Raw genomic sequence first — 14415 nt, forward strand, 5'->3', positions numbered from 1 at the left:
CAAGAAATAGGTTGTATTAACAGCACTTGAAACTTACTTAAGGCAAGCTGAAGTTATGGCAAATAATGTAATGCATTTTGATGTGTTGACTAAACACAGTCCTGTGAATAGGGAAAAATATGCAGCTGTGCTTTTTTTTTTGCTAAAGGGATTTGAGAACAAGTCTCCAGATTTCCAAAAAAGTCATCAATTTTTTGGTGTATCGCTGATTGGAAATGAAGTCACATAAATACATTACCTGTGAATTTTTAAATGGAACGTATCAAGTAGCAATCAGATATTCAACTCAGAGATAAATTTACCTGGTGTAGGGAACCTGCTTTGGTGGGGGGTTGGACTTGATGATCTCTGGAGGTCCCTTCCAACCCCTACAGTTCTGTGATTCTGTGATCATCATATCTCCATACTGGACTTCTGTGAGCCCTCTGTTAGCGGGGAGAGAGGTTCTTCCCTTCACCATCAGATCTTGCTCGTGTCACAGCTTCTTGGCAGTATGTGCATTTGTGAGCAACTGTTCTCAAGGATGAAGGGCAAGAAGAGTACCATGTCACCAACAACGTCTGCCCAGCTCCTCGAGAACTCACTGAGCATGGCAACCACTGCCTTTGGCCCTGTGGCTGATAGGCTAGTTTCACAAAAACAAGGTTGCATAGCCCACTCTTTCCATGCTTTTCTTGCTTTTTAAAAAGAACATTTTAATAAAAGATAACAGAAGCAACTGTAGCTTTGTTACCTTTATGCATTAATGATGTTATACATCTCACACGTGGCCCAAGACAAGCCTTCTCCACTCAGCGCGGCCCAGGCCAGCCAGAAGGGCGGCCGCGCACGGCCTGCAAGGATACTGCCCTGATCCCAGCACTTGTGCCCGCCCTGATGCCGGACAGCCCCACGAACGCCCTCTCAGCACTACGAGATCGACCCCGCCGAGGGACGGCAGCGTGGGAGGGCGAGGGCCGGGCCTCCCATTCATCGAAGGGCGGGGGCGGAGCCCGAGCCCGATCCGGAGCTGTAAAGCGCTGGTTCGGAGCGGGCTCCGCTATGGCTGTGCGGGCAGCGCGCCGCTCCGCCTCGACCGACGCGTGAGTCCGAGAGCGGCGTGGGGCCTGGGGTGAGTGAGAGTGTGGGGCCGGAGTGGGGCTGCCCCGGCGGCGGGTGGAGACGGGGCTTGGGCCGGGCGTGCGGGCTACGCACGGAATCCATTTTGCATGATGCAATACTGGGGGTCGAGAGCTGCGACGGGGGCTGCCCGGCTGCCCGCCTCCCTCGGAGCCCCTGAGTGGGGCTGCGGAGCTCACCGGCCACACGCGCGTGTCCCGGCTCGGCCCTGTGCCCTGCGTGCTCTGCTACGTGAGCGGTGCGGTGGGGACGTGCTGTGCCGTGCTGGGAGGTGAAGGCCTTGGTGCTGAGGAGAAGGGAAGCCAGCCGCTTGCCGGGTGGCCGTACCCTGCCCAGGATCGCTCCGCTGCTGTGTGTACCGCTGTGTGCTTTTGAGTTTCAGAAGAGGCTGAGAATTGACAGAAAATCCAGGTGTCTGTTCCTAGCGTGCCCTACGAGGTCCTGCTGTCTGTTGGTCTTCAGCCTGCGCTGGTGCTGGTTCTCATCTGCGGTTAGGAAAGGGGCTGGTTTCCATTTCATCTGTCAGCATTTCATAGGCAGCTGGCTTGGCTGACGGATTTCTTTTTTTTGTCATAGAATGGCTTAGTTTGAAAAGGAGCTTACAGCCCACCCAGCCCCACCCCGCTGCCATGGGCAGGGATGCCTCCAGCAGCTCAGGCCACCCAGGGCCCCATCCAGCCTGGCCTTGAGTGCCTGCGGGGATGGGGCGCCCACAGCTCTCAGGGCAGCTGTGCCAGGGCCTCACCGCCCTCTGAGTAAATAATTTCACCCTAACATCTCAACTAACTCTCTCCTCTTTTAGTTTATAACTATTCCCCACCATCCTGTTGCTATTTGCTCATCTAAAAAGTTGGTCTCCCTCCTATTTATAAGTTCCTATCAGTTACTGGAAGGCTGTGGTGAGATCTCCTTGGAGCTTCTCTTCTGCAAAGCTAAACGTGCCCATTTCTCCCAGCCTAGTAGTAGAACCTTTTCGTAGTAGAGGTGCTCTGGCCCTCTGATCATTACTGTGGCCTTCCTCTGGACCCATTCCAAGAGCCCCATGAATTCTTCTCTTGCAACAAATGTCTGAATGTGTGTGGCGCAAAGGGTAGAGTAAAAGGAAAAGAAAAAAAGCCAACAAACTAAAAAACAACACAGGAAGGCTTTTGTATGCAACGAAGGTCAGAAAGAAGGTTTAGGACTCCTCAAGAGCGTTAGTTTTAGACCAGTGTATAATTATCATTGGCATTGTGCAGACTGAGGACAAGAATAATGTTGCAGCTCTGAAGAGTTCACAGGCTGTGAGTGTGAACAGAAGGTGATAGTGTTGTTGCTGCCTTATAAGTTAAGGTTCTCTTGGCCACCAGCTTTGTCACCCGCAAGTGGCACATATGGTCACTTACAGACATTAGCTTCTGACCCAAGGAGCAATGCTGTGGAGATGTCTGCCATCATGGGAGCCTCTGTCACCTCTGATCTGGGGGGGCTTGTGGGGATGATGTGTTCACACCTGTAGGTGCTGTGGGACAGCTCTGCCTCTCAAAATTATTCTTCAAGTGACTATTGACTGTCTCTGTCATTGAGGGAGAGGCTTGGGCTTCCTCCATGCTGGTTTCCCATGGGCAAGATGCAGCGTGCAGAAACAGTGAAGCAAAATGGGTGAATCCTGCTCTGACAGCAGTTGCGTGTTTGAGCCCTGCAATAGTGAAGCTTCCAGTCTTTAGCTCTCACCATGTGTCTGCATTGTGAAATGTCTGGCACGTGGCTACTCGCACACACACCCAGCTTCCCAGCAGCATTAGTGTGTTCAACACCTGCGTCTGATTTGGGGAGAGCAGGCAGAAACTTTCCATTTTTGCCAGATACTCTGTGAACTTTCTTTGTCTTCAGCAGTCTGTCTTTTAGTCAGGATTTGTATAAAATACAAAATGAGAAGGAACTGTAATAGCATGGGCTGCATAGCTGCAAATGCTGACTGTGATGCAAAGAAGCCCTCTGATTGCTACACCCTTCAGAACTTGCTTTGCATGTGAGTATCTTGTATTTTGAATGATCTGAAGGGGGCAGACCATCTACTGTGCACCACTGCTTGAGTGCCTTAAGTCAGACTGGTTCCAAAGCAAACCTGTTTCCTAAGCAGGATGACTACTGGGTGTTCAGTCCTTGATTCATACTGTTCCACTGGGGTGTATTTGAGCCTGGCTGCTTGTAAACTTGTGTCTATCAGTGAGATGTTCAGAAGTCACTCCTGGTTTTGTGTGGGCTGTAAAGAAAGCTGACACTGGCCAGGCTTCTAATTGAAAGCAATTCAGTTGTGAATGTGGGACAGAATGTGTTACTACATGTTTGCGTTGTATTCTTTAGTCCACACATTACTCTTTCTCTAATCTAGCCAGGTTTCGGTGTTATCAGCTCTGAGCTGTGTTTTTGTTGAAACCTTTGCCACTCCCTCCTCCCTCTTTTTTCTTTTCCATCTTCCTGTGCCAGTCTATAACACGTTTCAGGTGGGACTCCCCTCAGTATGGTGCTGCACCTAAGCTCTGTGGCTCTGCTTTAAGTTATGTGATGCGTGAAGGCTGATATGTGGCAATCCAGCTGGTGCTGGGTGCAGCTGGTGAGTCTGGCTGGTGCAGGGAGTGAGGGCAAAAAGGAGTGGTGTTCATTATTTCCTCTAAGATGGGGAAGAAGTACAGTGCAGGTGAATTAGGGCAGAGATCATGTTACAGTTACTGCTTCTATAACATTTTGTTCACTCTAGATAGATAGATAACTATCACGTTCCTCAATCTTGATCAATTAATGAAAATTCAGCAGCCTCTCAGAACTGTCACTTCCAGTTGCATCCAAGCTTTCAGGAAGCAGAAAACGCCACCTTTTTTTCTCTTGGCCCATATCTGGGATGTCTGATGCTGAGTTGCATTCATTTTGGGGCAGGAGAAAGAAAGAGTGATTTGCTGCTGCTCTGTGGATGCTAGCTTAGCCTTGGTGGAAGTGTATTGCCAAACTATGGTGTTGCCAATGGAGAAGACTGGGATATGGTAGAGCTGCTTTCCCTCTCCTGGAGGATGAGCTGAAATGTCCTGCTGACTTAAACAGGTGCATGGGAAGCTGGTTGTATCGAGCAGCAGAACAGAGAGGCTGGGTGGTGCAGAGATCTAGGCTGATGTTTCTGCACAGAGTCAACTGGGGGCAATTCAAGTAAATACCAGCGCAGCTGAGTAACCCACTGTGATGAAGGTAGCATTTGTCTGGCCAGATGCTGTCACTTACATCCAAGGTTGCCAACCTCATCTCCCTGTACGGTACATCTGGAGAAGTGAGTATTTCTGTGGCATGATTCATCTCAGCCCAAATGACCTGAAAGTTGCTTTCCACTGACTGTAAAAGGATTAGCTGCCATGCAAATGTCAGCACAGTAAATGCCTGAATGTTTATCTCATTGAGGAATCCGAGAATATCAGAAGTTCAACGATGCTGGGAAGAGCTGTGGCTGTTTACATTATGGGTGAGTTTCTCCTGGTATTTGAACACTCCCATTTTAGAGCTGTTGCTGCAATATCGTTGCCTACTTAGACCTACAGAAAAGACGTACCTGAATATCTTGGTCAAGCAGCAGGTGGAGGTCAACATCTACACCCTGGTTAGCCACTGAGTGCAAGATTCTCCCCTGTTGCTTGTGGTTCCTGGATGTTTGGGAGCACCAGTGATTGGCATTTGGGACTTTCACATTCCCACTGCCCGTGGTGGCTTGCAGAAACCAAGGGACCCCTCTAGGCCCAAGCCGGCTTGTTTCTGGCATGTCAGGATGGATGGCTTGCCTTGAGCCCACCAAAGTGGTTGGCTGGGAATCCCATGAGCAGTGTCTTATACAGATTGCCTTGTTTCAAAGTTTCCAAAATGAAATACTGTGAGATTTTTGGCTGTAGGTACATTTAGGAGTTTTCAGTCCTTCACTCACTTGGAAAACAATTCAGAAAACTGAATTTTCACATTTTTGCAGTTTTGGAAATTGTGGTAACTGCTATGGGGAAAAATACACTACTAATTTCTTAGCCAAGCTACGTTCCTCATTATGTTTTCCTGTCAGTTAATTGCTAGCTTTATTTACTGAGAAAGCTATGCTATTCTGGAAATGTAGTGACTATTTAGTAGTCACTTCCTTTTAAAAGCCTCCACATGGAGGTTCTTAAAAATAAAAAAATAAGAAATTGAACAATGAGCTTTTTATTTAGCTGGGTTTGTCCCTGGTGCTGATTCATGCAGGCTGGTTAAAATCCCTTGTACCAGATCATTTATTTATCCCTGGAAACTGTGCTGTCAAATGAGAACATATTCTCAAACTGAATAGCGGTGTGTGCTCTGACCCATATTATTCCTGGCTGTATGCGAGCTTAACTGTCTGATGTTGCCAGGCATTTTAATAGAGGTGAGAAGGGCTGAGTTACAGGCTAGGTGCACATCAGCTCTGCTGTGTTTGCACCTGCTGAGAAGCCCTTTGCCTTTGCTGGCACCTTTGCTGGCTGCTCATGGGTATTCCGGTGGCAAAGATGACTGCCACTCAGTTTTTCACCTGATTTCCCCACCCAAATTTAGCTGATTTCCCCACCAAATGTAGTTGTGCAGTGCAAAGATGCTGTACTGTCTTATGTTCACTTGTGCTGACCACAGGTGCAGTAAGCAGGACCTGCCAGGCTCTGTGATCTGCTGGAAGAGAGAGAAGAAAGGAGCAAAATGTTGTGATGCTGTGAGCATGGAGAAGAAGCTACAGCAATGGCTTAGGGTGGAGGTGCCACAAGTTGGAAGGGAAACCAGTGGGTATTTGAACTCCCCTTGGGATTTGGGAATGAGCTTCGGTGAGATTTATCTCTGATGAATGTCACAGATTAGGACAGGCATTTTGCCTCTAGTATTTGTTCAGTTCAGGAAAGTTCCAACAAAAGCAGTAAAAATATGATAGGCAATTGGAGAAAAGCAGAAGCAAAATATTTGTGCCTTGCTCTGAAGGGCTGGATCAAGGATCATGCAATCCTGACATCCAAAGCTCTGTTCGGAAAACTCTCTTAGTTCTGAGGAGCACTGCTGTTATTTCCTTCCAAGAACAATGATTCCTTATTTTTGTTTCTGATGTCTCTAGGTTCAAATTCTTGTCTTGAGGAGCTGTTGGAGCTGGAATTTCCATAGCTGCCTCTTAATGTAAGCCATGTGAAGGCTTCCCATCTCACCTCAAGTGGCGTATACTTACACCCAGAGGTGCCTGTCTCTGCCTGTTGATTACAGGGGGTTGTGAGATGGTACCCTAACCCAAACACCTGCTTGGGGCTGGCTGACATTAGTTGGGATAGCAGTCCCTCATAATCTGGATGGCATATGAAGAAATGCAAGGATACTCCCAAGTTGAAGCCGCTCTGGTTGCTCCAGTGAAACCTGCACAGGTGTTAGAGATGCTGTCTTCTTAGAAGGAAGTATTTGGAGAGCAGAGCAGCATGGTGCAGAGCACCAACAAACACACAGCAACATCTCTTTGTTTTCCATCCTGCTATTGAGACCTTTGGGAGGAAAATGTTAATCATTATTTGTTTCATAGTTATTTTGTTTTAAAATGACCTATATTTTTTTCCAAGTCCCAGTGTAATGGAACTAAGCAGAATATTTATGGCCAGCAGTTCCTTTCCTTCCTGTTGTCATTTCAAGAGCCTGGCAGCTGCAGCAAACTTTTATTATAGTTCAAAGCTTCTGGTTTGAGATGTGATGTGTAGGATTGGTGAGACGTGGCACCGTACGTGCTAGAAGCAGTTCATTGAAATGTATAATGCAACACCTCTCAGACTGTCATATTTAGGCCTCTCTGCATAACCCCCATCTCTGTAAACATAATTAAGAGTGATTTCCTTTGATGTCAGAATGATAATATGAAAAAATATAATGAGCTTTTGAAAGTGTATTAGCAGACTGCTGATAAGTCGCTTTTTTCACAATGAGAGGAAGTGCATATTTACTCCAGACAATATCCTTTGCCTGATAGGGACGCAATTATTTTTAAGGATAGGCATACAACTTCCTTCAATAGAGCTGTAAGTGATTTTACTTATCACTGTTGCTGCCTTCCATGGTGGTGGGGGAAGAGACCCAAAATTTTTGTTCTGGGAGTCTGTTGGGGATACACAAACTTGGGTACAAGGGGGGGGTTTCCATCTCAGGGATTGAGAAGCAGGTTTTGAGGCAGGCTTCTGTATGAGAAGTTGGTGGGGAAGGGAGATGCAGATGGCAACTACAATCAAATCAGAATGTAAGTCAGATTTCAGTGTACAAACTGATCAGCTGCCAGGCTGGTGGAATGGAATGGAAAATGTATGGCAAATCTTTTTTGCTCTTTGGTGTTGATCTCATCTCCAAATGGCCTTGGTTCCAGTTGAACCAGGACAAACTCCCTTTGTGGAAAAGTGCAGATTGTAAGAGCTGGCTGACTGCAATCCAAATTGCAGCTTAAAGAGGGTGATACCAACTGCAGGATGCTGCTGCCTTTCTGCGTGATCACCTGGGAGCTGGCTGCACTGTTCTGCAGCAGCCTCATATCTAAGCCAAATCTGCCAATATTCTCTGTATCTGATCTGCTGGCAAGCACTGGGTCTTGCAGCAAACCTCAGAGGGCCGAGGAGGCTCAGTGCATCAGGGCCTGCCCTTCTGCTGCATATTAAACCATGGAGATGCAGCCATGGAAGGAAAATGTTGACTTTGCCTTTTTTTTTTTTTTTCCTGCAGCAGAGCCCTCAGGGAGCAGGGGAAAGCTAAGCAGCAAGCTTAAAAAAAAAAATGTTTACCAAAAGCAAACAAACTTTACATCTACCTTGCTGTGAAACAGCATTCTGTATCAGTGTTGTACCTCCTATCTGATAAGATTTATAAAAGTGGAATATATCAAACGTATAGAAACTGCTATCTCCATGTCAAAACAACAGCAGTTTGACTGGTCTGATTGCAGGGCCATCAACATCATGCTTGTATTGCTTGGACTGCTCTGTACTTACTTTGGGTTTGAATACCATGAATGCAGTTTTCAGGGATGTTTGGTTGTAAATCCATAACATTCAGGAGGTGTGAAGTCTGCAGTGGGATTATTTGCAAATCCCTTTGGAAACAATTTCTTCCCCCCACAGCCAAAGCAGTAATCTCACCTCATATGCCTTTTTTTTATTGATCAGGTGCTCCTGTCCCAGTGAATACTTCATTTTACTGGCCCTTGCGATGCAAGGGATTGAAGGACTGCAGAGCTGGGCAGTTTTGGGTCAAATCTTGGAAGAAAAATGAGCGAGTGGTGAAACACTGGAGTTTAACAGCAAGCAGGCAAGTACATGGGCAAGGCTGCCATGGCAACTACTCATAGTGTTTGCAGAAAAGGCCAAGCTGTATGCCATTCCTAACCACCCGTCTACTTTTAGCAGCCCTATCCCCTCCTGATGGCTGGGAATATTGTAGAGAGCAGCTGCATGGGGAGGGGAGGAAGGCAGGGAGCTGATGCAACTTGAATAGCGTGTTGCAAGCATGGGAGCCAGCACAGAAGCAGCCTTCAGCATGCTGGGGAGTCAGTGTGCCAGAGGAGGAGTGTGTGGCTGCTGCCTGGTCGCAGGGAGGAACAGCTGGAGGAGAGATGGTCAAGAGCTTGGAGGCGAATTTGGGGTCTGTCACCTTGGGGCTGTCCCAGCCTTGTGCTTTACGTCCTCTGCTCCATCTCTGGAATCTCTGGACTGCCCAGATCTCATGTTGTTACAGTTAATACACAACAGAACACGAGTGCATCCTGTCTGCCTAGCAGCTCTGCTCTCTGCCCAGCAGAGTAACTGCCCTGCCCAGCACAATTCCCATCCCTAAACAACGGTTCCTGGTGAGGCATGTGTCATTAACCGACAGGGACTGGGGCGTTGCCATATTACGGTTATACTGGAAATGTGGTCACACCTTTGGTGCTCAGCAGCCTCCTTCCTGCCTGAGCGCGGAGGTTTGTTTGCTGCACCTCAGGGAGAGGAAGGGGATAACAGCACTGTGGCAGCCCCAGCACTGATGGTCTTTGAGGACTGAAGGGGCTGCTGCTCTAATGTGCTTTGAGCTGCCTTGTCCTCCAGGGTACTCTGCTCCTCATGCTGTGCCAAGTTGTGTAGTTCTGGCTCCTTCAGCTCTGGGTGATCCAGGTCTGGTTATGGGGAACTACTGATTCCATCAGGTTGTAGTACTCTGCTGCCTTTAATTACAAAGGGAGCTGCTATGACATGCATCAGGGCATCATCTTTCAGGGGAAGTTCTTTCTGGAGCACTCACTCTGATGGGAAGCTGTATGTTTACAGGCAGTTGTTGAAAGCCACTCCTCAAACTGCAGCCATGCAGCAGCACCTGCAGTCTCTTGGCTGGTACGCAGCCACACAAATCTGCTGATGAGTGTGTAAAATGCTTGTTTGTGCCTGCAGTGACTGATGTGTGGAGCTTGAAAGAGGCTGATCCCTTCCCAGCCCTTGAATTAGGAAAGGAATGCAGGAATACTGGGTCTAGAAAGCAAACATTTTTGTTCATTTCACAGTAATTTTCTTTAAGGTGCAGCGTAAAGCATATTCACAAGGAACACTTTGTTATTAGATGCATAGTCATAGAAGTCCCCTTGAAAGGTTGTAATGTGTACTGGAATGCAGCAGTCCTAATGAGAAGTTCACTTTATTCAGAAAAAGGACGTTTGCAATTCTGCTATGTCAAGTCACTATCCAGCAGCCACATCAAGGCTGACAGCTCTGAGTTGGAGGCCATTCCCAGGGGCTTACCATACACAGACGTCCAAGTCATTGAGGGGAAAAAAAAAAACCAAAACAAAAACCTCCTGGATTAATGAGAACATATTCCAATTTCTTTATTTAGATTACATGAGCCCTGTGGAATAGCAGACTTCATGGGATAATTTGACATTTGCAGACACAGTTACTCAGGGGTAGCAAAAACATTTTCAGCAGGACGGTTTTTTTTTTTTTTTTTTCAGACTGGAGTAATCTTGGTAAGTGGGAGCCTCAGGGCTCTGCCATGTGTGATTTCTGCTTTCCTTCCTCCAGTGCAAGCTGAGCTCTCTCCCATGTGCTAGCAGCAAGGTGCAGTGTTTCTGCGGAGCTAGAAAGCTTTGTTTTAATTGCAAAGCACCAGTTGAACCACCCTTTTTATGGGGTGTAGAAGTAAGCCCTACCCCTGCCATAACCTGTAAAGACTTTGCTGCGGGGTGTTTCAGGTGCTTGCTGTGGGATGTAGCTCTCTCATTCCTGTCCTTTTCCAGGTTGGGGTGCGTGTGTGGCCATTTTGGTACCAGAATTTTTACAGCCTTCAATTCTTGCCAACAGGAACAATTCCTCCAAAATTTATTATGAAGCATTTCCTCTAATCAAAGTTCTTCAAGTGCTTTCACCTTTTCAACAGAAATGCACTGCCCCTGCTTTTCCAGCAGGGAAAATGATTCCTTTGCTTTGAGTCAGTACCTGTAACGGGGGAAGCTTTTAACTGAGATGGCAACATGATGATAGAATCTCTGAGTTTGGAAAAGACTTCCAGCATCCATCCCGTCCACATCCAGTCCTTCCAACATCCAGTCCAACTGTCCACCTACCACCACTGTTTCCCCACTAAACCATGTCCCACAGGACAACCTAGAAATGTTTCTTGAATACTTTCATAGTTGGTGACTCCACCACCTCTGTGGGCAGCCCATTCCAGCTCCTAACTGTTCTTTTGGAGAAGGGATTTTTCGTAACATCCAACCTGAATTCCCCTGATGCAACTTGAGGCTATTTTCACTTTTCACTCTAGTTATCTGGGAGAAGAGGCTGACTCCCACCTCGCTGCAGCCTCCTTTCAGACAGTTGCAGAGAGCGATCAGGTCTCCCCTGAACTTCCTCTTCTCCAGCCTGAACAATCTCAGATCCTGTAGCTTCTCCCTATCAGACTTGTGCTCAATTTCCTTCACAGCTTTGTTGCCCTTCTCTGGACACACTCTAGGGCCTCAGTATCTTTCTTGTGATGGGCCCAAAATTGAACACAATATTTGAGGTGCAGCCTCACCAGAGCTGTGTACAAGGGGATGATGAGCTTCACTGGTGATGAGATGCACTGGGGATATGCCTGGTGGGGAAAAAGCTGGCCTACAGATCATCAGCATGATAGTGGTGGCCAAACTCTGAAGGCATCTGCCCAGGCTACTGTGCTGCTGTGGCTGGGATGCCCTCTGGGAAGCGGAATGGGGTCAGTGCTATACAATAGCCGTTGCTATTGTATGGCAGAATCAATGAATCTTTGGTCAGCCTCTTGTCCACACCTGAAAATCCCTGCCCAGCTATGCCATTCCTGATGAAACTAAACATTTGGGGAAGCCTCTTTGTCCATCTCACTGTAGTGTGCCCCACTTGCAGGATGCTGCTTGTTCTGCATCAGTGTTGGGATTCTTTGTTTCCCCACTTCTATTTCAATAACAAACCAACTTCTGTCTTGATGTAGCTTCCTTCCTTATCTCTTCATGGGCATTTCCCACTCACTTCCAAGGACTGTCTAAAGGCCGTGCCTGAAGCTTGCTGAATGGCATGGTCAGACACTGGCTAAGCAAAGCTCAGTCTCCGTTCTGTTTGGGTTTAAGAAGGCATAAGCTTGCTTATTCAGTATTGTTTCCCAGCACGTGATGTTTTCCTGCTTGTTGTCAAGGCTGAGCCCCTGGCAGATTGCAGGCACTTTGTCACTCAGTCAGTCCCTGGCAATCCGTTTCATGTTCTCACTTGGTGAGTCTCATTATCAGTGGAGATCCCCTCAGGTTTTATGACAAATGGAGGGAGTTAGATCAAGCCATTTTCTTGTGGGATGTAATTTGAAGCCACGCTGAGGAACTGTTTGAGGAGACGAGTTGAGCTGGTGGGAGATTTTTCAATTAAATGGCTTTCATCAGAAAATGATTCGCGTAATGAGTGATGCCCTTTATCAGTGGGGCACCTCCAGAACTTTTGGATGCACAGGGGCTGCAGGCAGTGAACACAGGGCTGTCCTTCTCCCAGAGCTTACTGTCTTTGGGCTGGGCTCTTACAAGCTGCTGGAGGAACCACTCTGGCTCACTCTGAGGTATGGGCTGAAAAGGCAGAGGGCACCCAAGGCATCTCCAGTCTTCCTTCACCTCAAGTGCTGGCCACGGCTGCTTGCTGCCCCATCACTTACAGGCTCAGCTCAGTGTGAGGCTGGAAATCAAAGCAGTGAACTGTGACTGGGCAGAACAACAAACAGGAGGTGCTGAGTTTTGAATGGGAATATAAGGAATTGGGTTTGTTTCAGTGATCCTATTTGCAGCAGTTACCCACGTGGTTGTTCTGAAACAGCTGTAGGAGTGAAACGTGGTAGTCTAGGGGTAGGAGTACATGGTATCAAGGCTTAGCCTTGCCAATGTAAGCATATTATCTAGCTGTGCCCAAGTCTGTAACGCAGGATCTCTATCTAGATTAAGAGGAATTTCTCTAACTTGTTCTTGAAATGCTTGCCTGGTGGAGACTGCTTCTTCCTCATATCCTATCCCAGTGCTTCATTGTGCCCACAGCTGGAAAGCTATCATACTTCCCCACTGCAAATTAAGCTTGATGGATGATGCATTTCTGCAGTAGCCAAAGAGGAGAATATTCACATCTATCCAACCTTTAACCTGCAGAGTGGCTTACTGTGGGATACCCTTGCTGATAATCACAGCTGAAGCTTTGCAGACAAGAATGGACACCATTGAACTTCAGTTTTGGAGCTTTTGAAGCTTGAATTTTGGGAGATAGTAGCATCCCCTCAGGACTTCCAGAGTAGGAACCTCTCTAGTTTTATTTTGGTCAAAAATCACTAGTCAATTTCAAACATGTTTTAATGTATCATCACAATTAACCTGGATCAAGCAGACATTGAAGCAAAACATTGAAGTGAAATTTTGAGAAGTTCCTAGCTCAAAAGTAATTTGGAGTTACGGGTTCTTGCCTGGACTTGGGGAGAATGATCATAATAGAGCCAGATTTCATTGAATCATAAGACCAGGATGATCTTTGCACTCTCCAATGTTCTCATGGGATAGGGAATGAATTCCTTGTTTTGTTGGGGATAGCAGCAGTGCCAGTTCAGAAGACAGGCAGATGAACTCTCTTTCAGTGGCACTCAATTTTCCTTTTTCAAGTAGCTGATAAGTGGATGGTGTGGGGATTAGAGAGGATGCATTGCTACTCCTTTTCCAATGGAAGGAAGCCTCCAGGCCTGTGAGATGTTCACAGAGCAGTGGGATGTGCTGCCTCAGAAATCCCTGATGAGCTGGAAGAACAGAAACTTGCTTAGTCTCCAGCCGTGAGTGGCAGAGGGCGGATTCCCAAGCAACACATTCCTCATCCCGTTAAAACAGCTGTGTTCAAAAAAGGAAAGCATACAGTCCCCTTTTTATAGGCAGTGTGCCTTTGGGCAGGTGGTTAAAGCTGTATTTTTGCACACGCTGTCTGTGTACTGTTGATCTGTATTTAGTGCGTAGTCTAACTGGATGAGTTTGAGTAGCAAATGCTGTTTGGATGAGTGATGCTGTCTTTAATGACAGAATTGGCAAAAAATGTAACACTGTGCTCATGCGTACATGCTGATGTAATTCTTCTGTAATGTGTGTATGAATACAGCCATGCACATGTAGAAATAAAATGACTTCAGTCAGGAAGGAGAACAGTTTAACAGCACACAGAAAATGGTTGCCTGGTTATAATACATCAGCATGATGTAAAGTCAATTCAAGGGTGTGCAATTAATTGGATGACTTTTGACCTGGGCTGCTGGCTGTTCTTACTGCCTTGTTGGGATATCTCCCAGCTTCACACAAAACTACTGCGTGGCCATGCCTTTTATTTTAATCATCTGTAAAGGCTTTTCTCTGGTAGCAGGCATCCGCAAGTAGCTGTGACCACAACCTGTGAGTTCTTAGCACTTGTCTCAAGGCTGTCCACTCTAAGCTGTCCGATTTCTCCTTTGGAGATAAAGTCGCATCAATCTGAGAGTCTGATGATGTGTCTTTTGCTTCTAAAAGTCTTGAGATAGGTGTTCAAATGTTTGCATGCAGTTTCTTCTATAGCTATCTTGTTTCTACTTTGTCACTCATGGGGTAACTTTACAAACCATTTGTAGTTCTTCTGAGAGATATCCTTCCAAAATGCCTTGTCTGACACACTTCATGGTTTAACGAAGGTAAATAAGCATTCTGAAACATGCTTGAAGCTCTTGTGCCTCAGTTATTGTTGACTTCCCTCAGTGTGTTTTTGAATGATG

The 14415-nt window shown here is 46.8% G+C and overlaps 1 protein-coding gene across 3 annotated transcripts in view; it reads left to right on the forward strand.

Annotated features, from left to right (window-relative positions):
- Positions 1-954: 954 nt before the first annotated feature.
- The window catches only part of SLC7A1 (solute carrier family 7 member 1), a 39566-nt gene continuing 26105 nt past the window's right edge, over positions 955-14415 (forward strand). Inside the window, exons 1-2 of one of the 3 annotated variants that reach the window (XM_048933678.1) lie at positions 955-1111; positions 8301-8442. The gene's annotated coding sequence lies outside the window, so the exon portion shown is untranslated. Of the gene's footprint in view, positions 1112-5307; positions 5913-8300; positions 8443-14415 lie in introns of those variants that run through there. The other 2 variants (XM_048933679.1, XM_048933677.1) reach the window with 2 other exon arrangements.

The sequence above is a fragment of the Lagopus muta genome, chromosome 1 (assembly GCF_023343835.1).
Source record: "Lagopus muta isolate bLagMut1 chromosome 1, bLagMut1 primary, whole genome shotgun sequence".
In the NCBI taxonomy this organism is placed as follows: Eukaryota; Metazoa; Chordata; class Aves; order Galliformes; family Phasianidae; genus Lagopus; species Lagopus muta.